The 12,970-nt window shown below is 46.9% G+C and overlaps 1 long non-coding RNA gene across 2 annotated transcripts in view; it reads right to left on the bottom strand.

The window, feature by feature from the left end:
- LOC132536795 (uncharacterized) overlaps window positions 1-11,826 on the bottom strand; it is a 41,222-nt gene extending 29,396 nt beyond the window's left edge. Inside the window, exons 1-3 of one of the 2 annotated variants that reach the window (XR_009548329.1) lie at window positions 11,209-11,825; window positions 6,931-7,564; window positions 4,980-5,028 (exon numbers count right to left, since the gene is read on the bottom strand). This is a non-coding gene — a long non-coding RNA (uncharacterized LOC132536795). Of the gene's footprint in view, window positions 1-4,979; window positions 5,029-6,930; window positions 7,565-11,208 lie in introns of both variants that reach the window. The other variant, XR_009548330.1, reaches the window with a different exon arrangement.
- Window positions 11,827-12,970: the final 1,144 nt, after the last annotated feature.

Here is a 12,970-nt window from a genome sequence, read left to right as displayed (position 1 = left end):
CTGGTGGGGTGGCTTCACAGACAGAAGGGTCCTGAAGATCTGCCTTTGCTCCCCCTCTCTCTGTGCCATGGGTAAGAAACCCCCACAGACCTGCCTCACTTCTCCTCACCCTGCAGGTGGGGAACGGGGCTCCAAGCCTGGTCCATGTGCATGGAAGTCTGGGAACTCCAGCAGGTTCATCACTGCCCAGCACCCCAGCACAGGTGCTCAAATTGCTTTTTTCCTGGAAGTGGGCTGGAGCAGTGCAGGGAAGAGAAAGGGACTGACCCATGGCACAGACAGAGGGGGAGCAAAGGCAGAGCTCCAGGACCCTTCTGTCTCTGTGGCCACCCCAACAGGCCAAGGAACCTGGTTCCTCAGTCACACAAGTCCGGTGCTCTGCCCAGTGGAGCCTGTCTCCTGCCTCTCTCTAGCCCCTGGGTAGCAAGCCTCCAAGAACACAACCTGTGAGCAGACTGCAAACACCCTGCCCAAATGAACAATTAGGCCACACCAAGAGTTATTTATTTATTCCAGTGGCAGCAAGGCCCCCACACACAGCAGGGGCCCTGCTGAGTTATGTCGCCACCTTGTGGACACGGAGCAGAATGCACTTTACAGGAGAAAAGAGCCAACCAAAGGGCTCCCGTATTTGTCCCGAGTATTCTCTTTATTTTCTTCTCTTGACACAGACCCAGTGAGAAAAGCACACAAGAAACAACAGAACACTGCTCAGCTAAAGAAAATGGTGGTCCTGGGGTTGAGACTGGTTTTCAAGACCAAAGGGATAAAAGTCATTGTCTTAACTCTTAAGATATCTTCTGATTGCTAGGTCTTATTTAATTTTTTTTTTTACTCCAGGGTTATTGCTGGGATTCAGTGCCTGCACTATGAATCCACAGCTCTTGAAGGCTATGTTTTCCCTTTTCTTTCCCTTGTTGTTTATTGTTGTTGTTGTTGTTATTATTACTGTTATTGCTGACATCTTTGTTGGATAGAACAGAGAGAAATGGAGAGACAGAGAGGGGGAGAAAAAGATAGATACCTGCAGATCTGCTTCACTGCCTGTGAAGTGTCCCGCCTGCAGGTGGGGAGCCGGGAGCTCAAACTGGGATTCTTAAGCCAGTCCTTGCTCTTTGTGCCATGTGCACTATCGCCTGGCCCCTTCATTTAATGTTTCTATTTTATTTAGCTACAGAGAGAGAGAGAATGAAGCAAGCTACTAATAGCCCATATTTCTGGCTACTGTGAAGAATGCAGTTGTGAACATAGGAGTGGAGTGCATATGTCCCTTTGAATCAGTGTCTTTGTCTTTGTTTTTGTTTCTTGCACCAGGGTTACTGGTGGGGCTTGGTGCCTGCATAACAAATCCACCAATCCTGGAAGCCATTCTTTTCCTCTTCCCCCTTTTATATGATAAGACATAGAAAACGTAAGAAGGAAGGAGGAGACAGAATGCACGGTATGGATAGTAACTGGGGGCCAGGTGGTGGCCCACCTGGTTCAGTGTACTTGTTACAGTGCAAGAACCAGATTCAAGCCCCCAGTCACCTCCACCTGAGGGAGGAAGCCTCATGAGTGGTGAAGCAGGGTTGCAGGTGTCTCTCTGTCTCTCTCTGTATCAACCAAACCCTTTCTCTCAATTTCTGGCTGTCTCTGTCCAACAAATAAATAAATATAGTAAAAAAAAATTTTAAGTATTTTAAAATGAAGAACTGGGTTGTAAGAAAGCTTAGTAACTAGCATCATAATCATATATCTATCTCCATAGCTAAATATAATAATTCAATAAAACACAAATATTAAAAATAAGAAGACCATAGGCTTGTGAGTTATTTTAGAAGTTCTGCCAAAGACTTTCATGCCTGTGGATTCAAGAACCCAGTTTCAATCCACACCACCACCATTAGCTTGAGCTGAACAATGTTCTGGTGTTTCTCTTTGTGCTTTTCTCTCTGGATCAATGTCTGGAATAATAAATGAAGCTGGGCGGTGGCGCAGAGGGTGAATCACACATGGTGCAAAACACAAGGACCAGTGTGAGGATCCCAGTTCGAGCCCCTGGCTCCCCTCCTGCAAGGGGGTTGCTTCACAAATGGTGAAGTAGGTCTGCAGGTGTCTATCTTTCTCTCTCCCTCTCAGTCTTCCCCTCCTCTCTAAATTTCTCTCTGTCCTATCCAACAACAGCAATAACAACAACAATAATAATAATAACTATTAAAAAAACAAGGGCAACAAAAGGAAAAAATAGCCTCCAGGAGCAGTGGATTCATAATGCAGGCATCAAGTCCCAGCAATAACCCTGGAGGCAAAAAAAAAAAAGGAAGAAAAAAGAAAAGAAAATGAAGAGAATACTAGGAGAAATACAGGAGCGCTTTGGCTGGCTAGTCTCCCATAAGGTGCATTCTGCTCCATGTTCACAAAGTGGAGACCTGTTAGGTTCGGTAATCTAAGAAATTCACCAAGAGACCAGGGTGATGTAAAGACAAAAGCTTTATTTACTAGCCCGGGATAGGGATAGGGCCGAGAACCCAAAGCTATATTGGGTGCTCCACCCTGATTACAATTTCTACTGGGCTTAAATAGGGCTCAGGACAAGGGTTCTATGTGACAAGTGGCATGTCAGCTTTATTAGTAATTTAAAAATTTTTCTTTTCCCAAGCAACAGCAGGAGAAAGTGGGGTAGGGGTTGTGACCTTTTGGTTATCTCCCCTTCTCCCTGGTCAGCAGGAAATGTTTCCTCAACTGATTCTTGTCAAACAAATGGCTTACCAGCCCCCCCTCCAGGGGCCCATTTTCTCTAATTTTTACTTTTTAACTCTTTTATTTCTGGAACAATATTTTTACCTTCTAACAGACCTAACACAGCAGGGTCATTGCTGGGCTTGCATGACAGGCGCCAGGATTCCTGGCCTGGTGGGGTGGCCTCACAGAAAGAAGGGTCTTGGAGATCGGCCATTGCTTCCACCTCCCTTTCTGTGCCATGGGTACGAAACCCCCACAGACCTGCCTCACCTCTCCTCACCCTGCAGGTGGGGAACGGGGCTCCAAGCCTGGTCCATATGCATGGAAGCCTGGGAACTCCAGCGGGTTCATCACTGCCCAGCACCCTAGCACATGTGTTCAAATTGCTTTTCTCCTGGAAGTGGGCTGGAGCAGTGCAGGGAAGAGAAAGGGACTGACCCATGGCACAGACACAGGGGGAGCACAGGCAGAGCTCCAGGACCCTTCTGTCTCTGTGGACACCCCAACCAGACCAGGGAACCTGGTTCCTCAGCCACACAAGTCCAGTGCTCTGCCCAGTGGAGCCTGTCTCCTGCCTCTCTCTAGCACCTGGGTAGCAAGGCTCCAAGAACAAATACTATGAGCAGACTGCAGACACCCTGCCCAAATGAACAATTAGTCCACACCAAGGGGCAGTCCATTGGCAGCAAGGCCTGCACAGCAGGTGCCCTGCTGAGTTATGTCGCCACCTTGTGGACACGGAGCAGAATGCACCTTATAGGAGAAAAGAGCCAACCAGAGAGCTCCAGTTTCTCCAAATATTCTTTATTTTCTTCTCTTGAAACAGACTCAGAAAGCACACAAAGAAACACCAGAACACTGCTCAGCTACAATAGTGGTCCTGGAATTGAAACTGAGTTCCTGACACCAGGGATAGAAGTCTTTGGCTTAACTCCTAAGATAGGTTCTGAGCACAAGTTATTTTAAATATTTCTATCTTATTATATTATTACATGTAGCTATTGAGGGAGAGGGAGAGAGAGAGAGAGAGAGAGAGAGAGAGAGAGATAGTACTGGCTACTAAGCTGTCTCCTATCCCAGGACTTCCTTTTAAAATATTCTCCCTTTTTTTTTTCAGCCGCCAGGTTCCAGATGCTAACATGATACCAGCCAGACTTCCCTAGGCAGATGACCCCACCAATGTGTCTTGGAGACCCACTGCCCTAGAACCCCACCTCACTAGGGAAAGAGAGAGACAGGCTGGGAGTATAGATCGACCTGCCGACACCCATGTTCAGCGGGGAAGCAATTACAGAAGCCAAACCTTCCACCTTCTGCATCCCATAATGAACTTGGGTCCATACTCCCAGAGGGATAAAGAATAGGAAAGCTATCAGGGAAGGGGATGGGATAGGGAGTTTTGGTGGTGGGAATTGTGTGCAGCTGTACCCCTCTTATCCTATGGATTTTGTCAGTGTTTCCTTTTTATAAATAAACATTTAAATATATAAACATTTTCCTTTGCATTAACTTTCTTAATACTTTTAGTAATGAGAGGTTTAAAGAGAAAAAGATGATAACTACAAGGCACTCACTTCTGTCCAAGCTCTCCTTTTTTTACTTATTATTTCATCATATTTTATTTTATTTTATTTTGCCCCTTTTGTTGCCCTTATCGTAGCCTTGTCGTGGTTTATTGCTATTGTTGATGTTGTCCGTTGTTGGATAGGACAGAGAGACGTGGAGAGAGGAGGGGAAGACAGAGAGGGGGAGAGAAAGTAGACACCTGCAGACCTGCTTCACCGCCTGTGAAGCGACTCCCCCTGCAGGTGGGGAGCCGGGGGCTCAAACTGGGATCCTTATTTTGCCGGTCCCTGTGCTGTGCGCCACGTGCGCTTAACCTGCTGCGCCACAGGTCGCTGCCCCATGTTTAATTTTATTGTTATGTTTAGTAATGAGAGCTAGAGATGCAGAAAGATGCAGAGAGACAGACATGGGCAGGGGTAGACATCATAATGGTGATGCAAAGAAACTCTCTATACCTTGGGGTGGCGGCGCACCTAGTTGAATGTACACGTTACAATGTGCAAGGACCCAGGTTCGAGCCCCCATCCCTACCTGCAGCGGGGAAGCTTCACAAGTGGTGAAGATGGGCTGCAGGTGTCTCTCGGTCTCTCACCCTCTCTATCCCTCCCTTCCCTCTCGATTTATGGCTGTCTCTATCCAATAAATAAAGATAATAATTTTTTAAGAAAAAAAGAAAGAAACTCTCATACCTGAGCTCTGAGGTTCCTGCAACACCATGACACTGGGCACAGCAAGGCTCTGGTGACATCAAAGAAATATAGCTTATATATTGTTAATATATATAAAAGAGTAGAGCACTGCTCAGCTCAGACTTATGCTGGAGAGCTGGGGATTCAGCCTGAAACCTTGAACCGTCAGGCATGAAAGCTGTTTACATAACCATTAAGCTGGCTCCCCAGCTCCCAAGGTTATCTTTCAAACTGAGCCCACAGACTGTTGATTCAGGCCAAGAATGGAGCAGCCTGCCACATGGCTCAATGCAGGACAGTGATTCTTACACTGACAGCCCCAGTCTGATTCCCTGCCCCTCTCAGACCTAACTGCTCTGACCCCCTCACTTGGCATACTTTGCTAAATACACAAACCTGTTCTCCCCCTATAAAAAAAGAGTGACTTCCTGTGCAGCATGGCAAAAGCAAACTCCCCAGATTTCTGGCCAAAGAGGAGACCTTGACTCAAGTCCCCTGGAATTGCCCAAAGCTCTGCTCGGGCCGTATGGATTTCATGTTCCTAGCACTGAGCAACCCCCAAAACAAGGAGATTCCCCTCACACCAACCCCACACCATCCTCTCTCATTCTTCTCTCTATATATATTTTTCAAAATGGCATAAATTTAGGATGCAACATTTTCTAGATGTTACTTATTGCCTAGACATATGAACTGTGAAAGACAGAGATAAAGTGAGATTCAGAGCATTTCTTGCCCAGACAAAGGTCATAGTAATGCAGACATCGTCATCCAAGACCCTGTACACTCACCAAGGACCTGGGAACCCCAGTTCCTTTGTATAAATGAGGACAGCTCAGAGCCTTCCTGGGGCAACAGCTGCAAGGGAATGAATCCCCTTGAAGGACTCCTGCTGGTTTAACCTACACCCTGACCCCAGGCACTGTGCACAGCTTGGAAACTTTGATGCAATTTCTGAGGGCTGGCGGGATAGCAAGCACCACCAGCCTTGTCCTTCATTCTGCCACTTTAATCCCCAGACCTGTGGGGATTCCTGCATATGTGCTTTACCCCATTGTCTCTCTCTCTCTTTTTTTAACTTTCATCTTGTCTATATTTTTTTCCAGGTGTGTGTGTGTGTGTGTGTGTGTGTGTGTTTCTACTAGAGCACTGAACACCTCTGGCTTATGGTGGTGCAGGGCATTGAACCTAGGACTTCAGAGCCTCAGGAATGAGTGTCTTTTTTTTCCCTTTTGTTGCCCTTGTTGTCTTTTTATTGTTGTTATAGTTATTATTATTGTTGTTATTGATGTCGTTGTTGTTGGATAAGACAGAGAGAAATGGAGAGAAGAAGGGAAGACAGAGAGGGGGAGAGAAAGATAGACACCTACAGACCTAATTCACCACCTGTGAAGCAACTCCCCTGCAGGTGGGGAACCGGAGGCTTGAACCGGGATTCTTCTGCTGGTCCTTGTGCTTTGCACCACATGCGCTTAACCCACTGCCCTACCACCCGACTCCCTCTTTTTTTTAATGTTATTGATGTTGTCGTTATTAGATAGGATAGAGAGAAATGGAGAGAGGAGGGGAAGACAGAGGGGGAGAGAAAGAGAGACACCTGCAAACCTGCTTCACCGCCTGTGAAGGGACTCCCCTGCAGGTGGGGAGCCAGGGACTTGAACCAGGATCCTTGCGCTTTGCGCACGTGCGCTACCTCCTGACTCCCATGAGAGTGTCTTTGCATCACCATTTTGTCATCTAACCCCACCCCATTTTCTACTTTCCTTAACACTAGGCTGATTGCTGAGGCTCTGTGCCAGCACTAGGAATCCATAGTTGCTGGCGGCTTTCCCTACCCCACCCACTCCCGTTTGATCTTTTCCTTGATTGTAAAGTACACTGAGAAATTGAGAGGCGAGGGGAGCTAGACATGTGGAGAGAAAGAGTGACGACCCCCAAAGACCTGCCTCACCTCTCCTTCCTCTGCAGGTTGGGAAAGGGGCTCCAACCCTGGTCCTTTGTGCACGGAAGTCTGGGAACGACAGCGGCGGCGGCGTCCTCACAGCCCAGCCCCCCAGCACAGGTGCTCAAATTACTTATTTCCCCTTAGGGCTTTGAGCAGAGCAGGAGGCAGAAGGGGGCTGACCCACGGGACAGAGAGAGGGGGGCCAAAGGCAGAGTTCCGGGACCACTGTGTGTCTGTGGCCAAACCACTATACCAGGGAGCCTGGTTCCTCAACCACACGACCTGGTGCTCTGCCCACTGACCCCTGTCTCCTGCCTCTCTCTAGCTCCCGGGAAGGAAGCTTCCAAGAAAAGATCCTGTGAACAAACTGCAGACACCCTGCCCAAATGAACACTTAGTTCAGACCACTTATGCCTGCCTGCCTGCCCACCTGCCTGTAGTGTTATGCTGCCGCCTTGTGGACATAAAGCAGAATGCACCTTACCTGGGACTAGAGCCAACCAAAGGGCTCCCGTATTTCTCTGAATAGTGTCTTTATTTTCTTGTCCTCACACAGATCCAGGGAGAAAAACACGCAGAGAAACACCAGAATACTGCTCAGCTAAAGCTAATGGTGGTACTGGGGATTGAAACTGGGTTCCTGAAGGCAGAGGCATAAAAGTCTTTGGCAGAACTCCTAAGAGAGCCCCTAAGCCCAAGCTTTTATTTTATTTCATTTATTTATTTTTAAGATTTTATTTCATTGGGGGTCAGCGGTAGCACAGCGGTTTAAGCACACATGGTGCAAAGCGCAAGGACCAGCATGAGGATCCTGGTTCGAACCCCCGGCTCCCCACCTGCAGGGGCGGTGAAGCAAGTCTGCAGGTGTCTGTCTTTCTCTCCCCCTCTGTCTTCCCCTCCTCTCTCCATTTCTCTCTGTCCTATCCAGTAACAACAACATCAATAACAACAATAATAATAACTATCACAACAGAACAACAAAGGCAACAAAAGGGAAAATAAATAATAAAAAAAAAGATTTTATTTCATTATTAATGAGAAACATTGGAGGAGAGAGAGAAAAGGAACCAGACATCACTCTGGTGCATGTGCTGCTGGAGATTGAAATTGGGACCTCATACTTGACAGTACTGTGCTTTTTCACTGCACCATCTCAAGGTCTTATTTTAAGTATTTATATTTTATTGTATTATTATATTTAGCTATTGATGTATACACAGAGACTGAGAGAGAGATAAGAGAGAATTATTCTGGGGGCCAGGTGGTAGCACAGTGGGTTAAGCACACGTGGCACCAAACGCAAGGACCAATGTAAGGATACATACCGGCTTAATCCGCCGGCTCCCCACCTACAAGGGTGGTGAGCAGGTCTGCAGGTGTCTATCTTTCTTTCCCCCTCTGTCTTCCCCTCCTCTTTTGATTTTCTCTGTCCTATCCAACAACAGCAACAGCAATGACAACAATAATAATAACAACACCGATAAACAATAAGGGTAACAAAAAGAGGAAAAGTGGCCTTCAGGAGCAGTGGATTCATAGTGCAGGCACTGGGTTGCATTGGATCGACCTTCTCGTGGTGCATCCCGTGAGTACCCATTCATTGGGGAAACTGACGATCCTTCCTAGCCGACTGAATCCACATGGATCCCAGTCACTTTCAAAGCCAGCAACAAGCAGCTCCTGACAGCTTTCAACCTGACGCTGTTGACTGGCTACGGAAGAAGGGCAAACGCTAGAAGAAGAAGTGCAGGCACTGAGCCCCAGAGATAACCCTGGAGGCAAGAGAGACAGAGACAGAGAGAAAGAATAATTCTAGCTACCAAGCTGTCTCCCAGCCCAGGACTTCTTTTTTTACTTTACTTTTAAAATATATTTCGTAATGAGAGATAGGTATAAACAGAAAAAAGAGTCAGTATTTTCAAGATGTTGTTAACCTTTTTGCATGTACTCTTTCCAGTTTTGATTTTCCCTGTGTGTGTGTGTGTGTGTGTGTGTGTGTGTGTGTGTGTGTGTTTCTACTAGAGCACTGAACACCTCTGGCTTATGGTGGTGCACGGCATCGAACCTGGGACTTGAGAGCCTCAGGCATGAGAGTGTCTTTGCATCACCATTTTGGTCTCTACCCCCAGCCCCTTTTCTACTTTCCACACCACTAGGTTGATTGCTGAGGCTCTGTGCCAGCACTAGGAATCCAGGGTTGCAGTCTGCTTTCCCTCCCCACGCGCTCCCATTTGTTCCCATGTATCAAAATTGTACCATGACTCTCTCTGTCCACCCCACAATTAAATCATCAATTTTAATCTCACTGTTTACAAACAATATTAGAACAATTAGTAGCCCAGGAGGTGACACGAGTGGTTGTGTTGGACTCCCTGCTTTGAGGTCCTGAATTCTACCTCTGGCATCGCACGTGCTAGAGTGATACTTTGGCTTTTCTCTCTCCTCCCCATGGAAGAAATAAAATAAAAATTCACATTAAAAAGAACAGTTAGGGAGTCGGGCAGTAGCGCAGCGGGTTAAGCGCAGGTGGTGCAAAGCGCAAGGACCGGCATAAGGATCACAGTTCCAGCCCCCAGCTCCCCACCTGCAAGGGAGTCGCTTCACAAGTGGTGAAGCAGGTCTGCAGGTGTCTGTCTTTCTCTCCCCCTCTCTGTCTTCCCCTTCTATCTCCATTTCTCTCTGTCTTATGTAACAATGACGACACCAATAACAACAACAACAAAGGCAATAAAGAAAGGGAATAAATAAATTTTTTTTAAAAAAAAGAACAATTAATCCTGGGGATATATTCTAAGGAGCCCAACACACCCATCCAAAAAGATTTATTTATACCCATGTCCATAGCAGCACAATTTGTAATGGCCAAAACCTGGAAGCAAGGTATCCAAGGACAGATAAGCAAGCTGTGGTCTATCTACACAATGGAATACTATTTAGCTATTAAAAATGGTGATTTCACCGTTTTCAGCCCATCTTGGATGGAGCTTGAAGAAATCATGTTAAGTGAAATAAGTCAGAAACAGAAGGATGAATCATGGGATGATCTCACTCACAGGCAGAAGTTGAAAAACAAAACCAGAAGAGAAAACACTAAGCAGAACCTGGACTGGAGTTGGTGTATGGCACCAAAGGAAAAGACTGGTGTGTTGGGGGAGGGGGGGGAGTACAGGTCCTGGAAAAGGATGACAGAGGACCTAGTGGGGGTTGTATTGTTATGTGGAGAACTGAGAAATGTTATGCATGTACAAACTATTGTATTTACTGTGGAATGTAAAGCATTAAACCCCCAATAAAGAAAATATATAAAGACAAAAATAAAATGTACATAATATAGTTTTACTTCATTGATTGGCTCACGGGATATGAGAATATTCAACTTATGTATAATATGCTAGCAATGTCCTACACAATAAATTATATCCTTAATTTTTTATTGCATAATAAAATTAAAGACATGATTCAAAAAAAGAAAGAAAAGAATAGTAGTGGTGGATATTAGGCTTAAATTTCAGGTATCTTCTAAATGAGGTCTTAGTAGAGAAGTGCAGAAGTGAGATGCTAGCAGCAGGCGCACATTCTGTTTTTCTCTTTTAATTAAAAAAAAATTGCCTCTAGGGTTATCGCTGGGGTTCAGTGCCAGCACTACAAATCCACTGCTCCTGAAGGCTATTTTTCCCATTTTGTTGCCCTTGACGTTGCCATTGTAGTTGTTATAGTTGTTGTTGTTGTTGTTGTTGGATAGAACAGAGAGAAATGGAGAGAGGAGGGGAAGACAGAGAGGGGGAGAGAAAGATAAGACACCTGCAGACCTGCTTCATCGCTTGCGAAGCGACTCCCCTGCTGGTGGGAAGCCAGGGGGCTGGAACTGGGATCCTTATCCTGGTCCTTTCGCTTTGTGCCACCTGCACTTAACCCGCTGTGCTACCACCCGACTCCCTAACTGTTCTTTTTAAGAGCTGGGTTTTGAACCGGTATCGTTACACCAGTAATTGGGCTTTGCACGATATGCGCTTAACCCGCTGTGCTACCACCCAGCCCCCAGAATGTGCACTTTCTGCCCAGTTTTCTAGGGTACAGAGGCTGAAAAGGGGTGGGGGGAGGGAGAGACATATGCCTAGAAAAGCCCCGCCGCCCCTCTTGGCTTCGCAGGCTAAGAGTAGTCCAGAGCTGGCCCCAGAAGCTGAGCCTCCAACACTAACTCAGGAGTGACCACTAAGCTTTACCCCCCTGAAACTTCGTCTTGACCTGCATTAAGCTACCTCAGACCCTAGGCCAAGTTCCGACCTTAGCTGGAGCAGTCTGGAGCAGCTATAATCCAGACCAGCGGCTTCCAAGATTCTCCTCCAGGGAGGTTGGAGAACCTCTGATCCTCTCCAAGAATCCAAGAAAAAAGGAGAATTCTTTTCCTTTTTGCTTTTCTCTTCTTATTCTCTCTATCTCTCTCTCTCTCTCCCTTCTCTCATACTTATTTATCTGTAACAGACTTCTAGTGCCAGGCCCTCCAGCAGGATCCATCCGCACCCAGGAATGTTCACCAAGTCCCAGCCAGCTGAGGGCAAAGCGCCTTGGTGTATAGGTGCTCGATCTGTCTCACATTTAGAAACACAATCTGGGAAAACCTGGCTCACAATCTCCACCTTGGGGCACAGTTACTAAACCTAGGCTCCTAGGTGGGACCAGGCCCTAATGCGAAACTCATTTGAATGAGGTGTCTGGGGGCCGGGAAGTGGCGCACCTGGAACAACACACCCATTACCACACAGAGGATCCAGGTTCAAGCCTGTGGTACCCACCTGCAAGGAGGCAAGCTTCACAAGCAGTGAAACAGTGCTACGGGTGTGTATCTTTCTCCTTCTTCATCTTCCCCTTCCTTGTAAATTTCTCTCTGGCTTATCAAATCAAATAAAAGGAAAAAAGTGGTCTCTGGAAGCAGCAGATTCATTGTGCAGCAGGCACTGGGTACCAGCCATAACCCTAGTGCCAAAATAGTATTTTAAATGAAAGATATAAAGATGTCAGGTTCCTAATTAAATGTATCTTGGGATAAGGAGTAAGATAAGGAGGCTGGGGGTGGTGCACCAGGCTAAGCGCACATAGTGCAAAACACAAGGATCCGGCTCAGTCCCCCCCATCCCCACCTGCACGGGGGTCGCCTCAGGAGCAGTGAAGCAGGTCTGCAGGCGTTTGTCTTTCTCTACCCATCTTCATCTCCCCATCTCTCTCAATTTCTCTCTGTCCTATCCAAGGGGGATAAACAGAGGAAGAAATGGCTAATGCCTCCAAGAGCAGTGAATTCCTAGCGCAGGCACCAAGCACCAGACTTTCTTCTCTGGTCCCCAGCAAAACACACTTTTATTCTCTTTGTGGCCCTTGTTTTATTGTTGTTCTTATTGATGTCGTCATTGTTAGGACAGAGAGAAATGGAGAGAGGAGGGGAAGACAGAGAGGGGAGAGAAAGACACCTGCAGACCTGCTTCACCGCCTGTGAAGCGACCCCCCCCCCCCCCGCAGGTGGGGAGCCTGGGGCTCGAACCGGGATCGTTACAACGGTCGTTGTGCTTTGTGCCACGTGCGCTTAACCCGCTGTGCTACCACCCAACTCCCCCAAGCTAAATATTTATTACTTTCTTTTTTGAAGAGCAACAAGCTCGCATTTACTTGTTCCCAGGATACCTGTGGGCAACTTTTTTGGTATAACGATTTCATTGGCTTTATAGTCTCTGGAAGCATCAAAAATAATATTTGCCTTCCAGAGCATGCTCAGTTTGATGGAATCTGAAATAATATGCATTCACACTTTAGCGATCTGCCACTGACAATCCTACCCAGGCATCTGGTCCACTCTTCTGGCTCCAAGACCAGAGGAGCCTTTTCTGCGTGTCAGTTGGGTGAGACTCTGGCCACGTTCCAAACAGAGAGAGCGGGACCCTTACCCAGAATGCTCTGGGCGGAGTGGCAGCAGCATGGAACCAATCACAGCATAAGAGAGTTGAGACCACATTTGGTCAAAAGTAGAGGCGGGACATCCGGTCTCACTTTATGAGGG

This window comes from Erinaceus europaeus, chromosome 2 (genome assembly GCF_950295315.1).
Source record: "Erinaceus europaeus chromosome 2, mEriEur2.1, whole genome shotgun sequence".
Taxonomy (NCBI): Eukaryota; Metazoa; Chordata; class Mammalia; order Eulipotyphla; family Erinaceidae; genus Erinaceus; species Erinaceus europaeus.
This window is presented reverse-complemented; position numbering and strand designations above follow the sequence as displayed.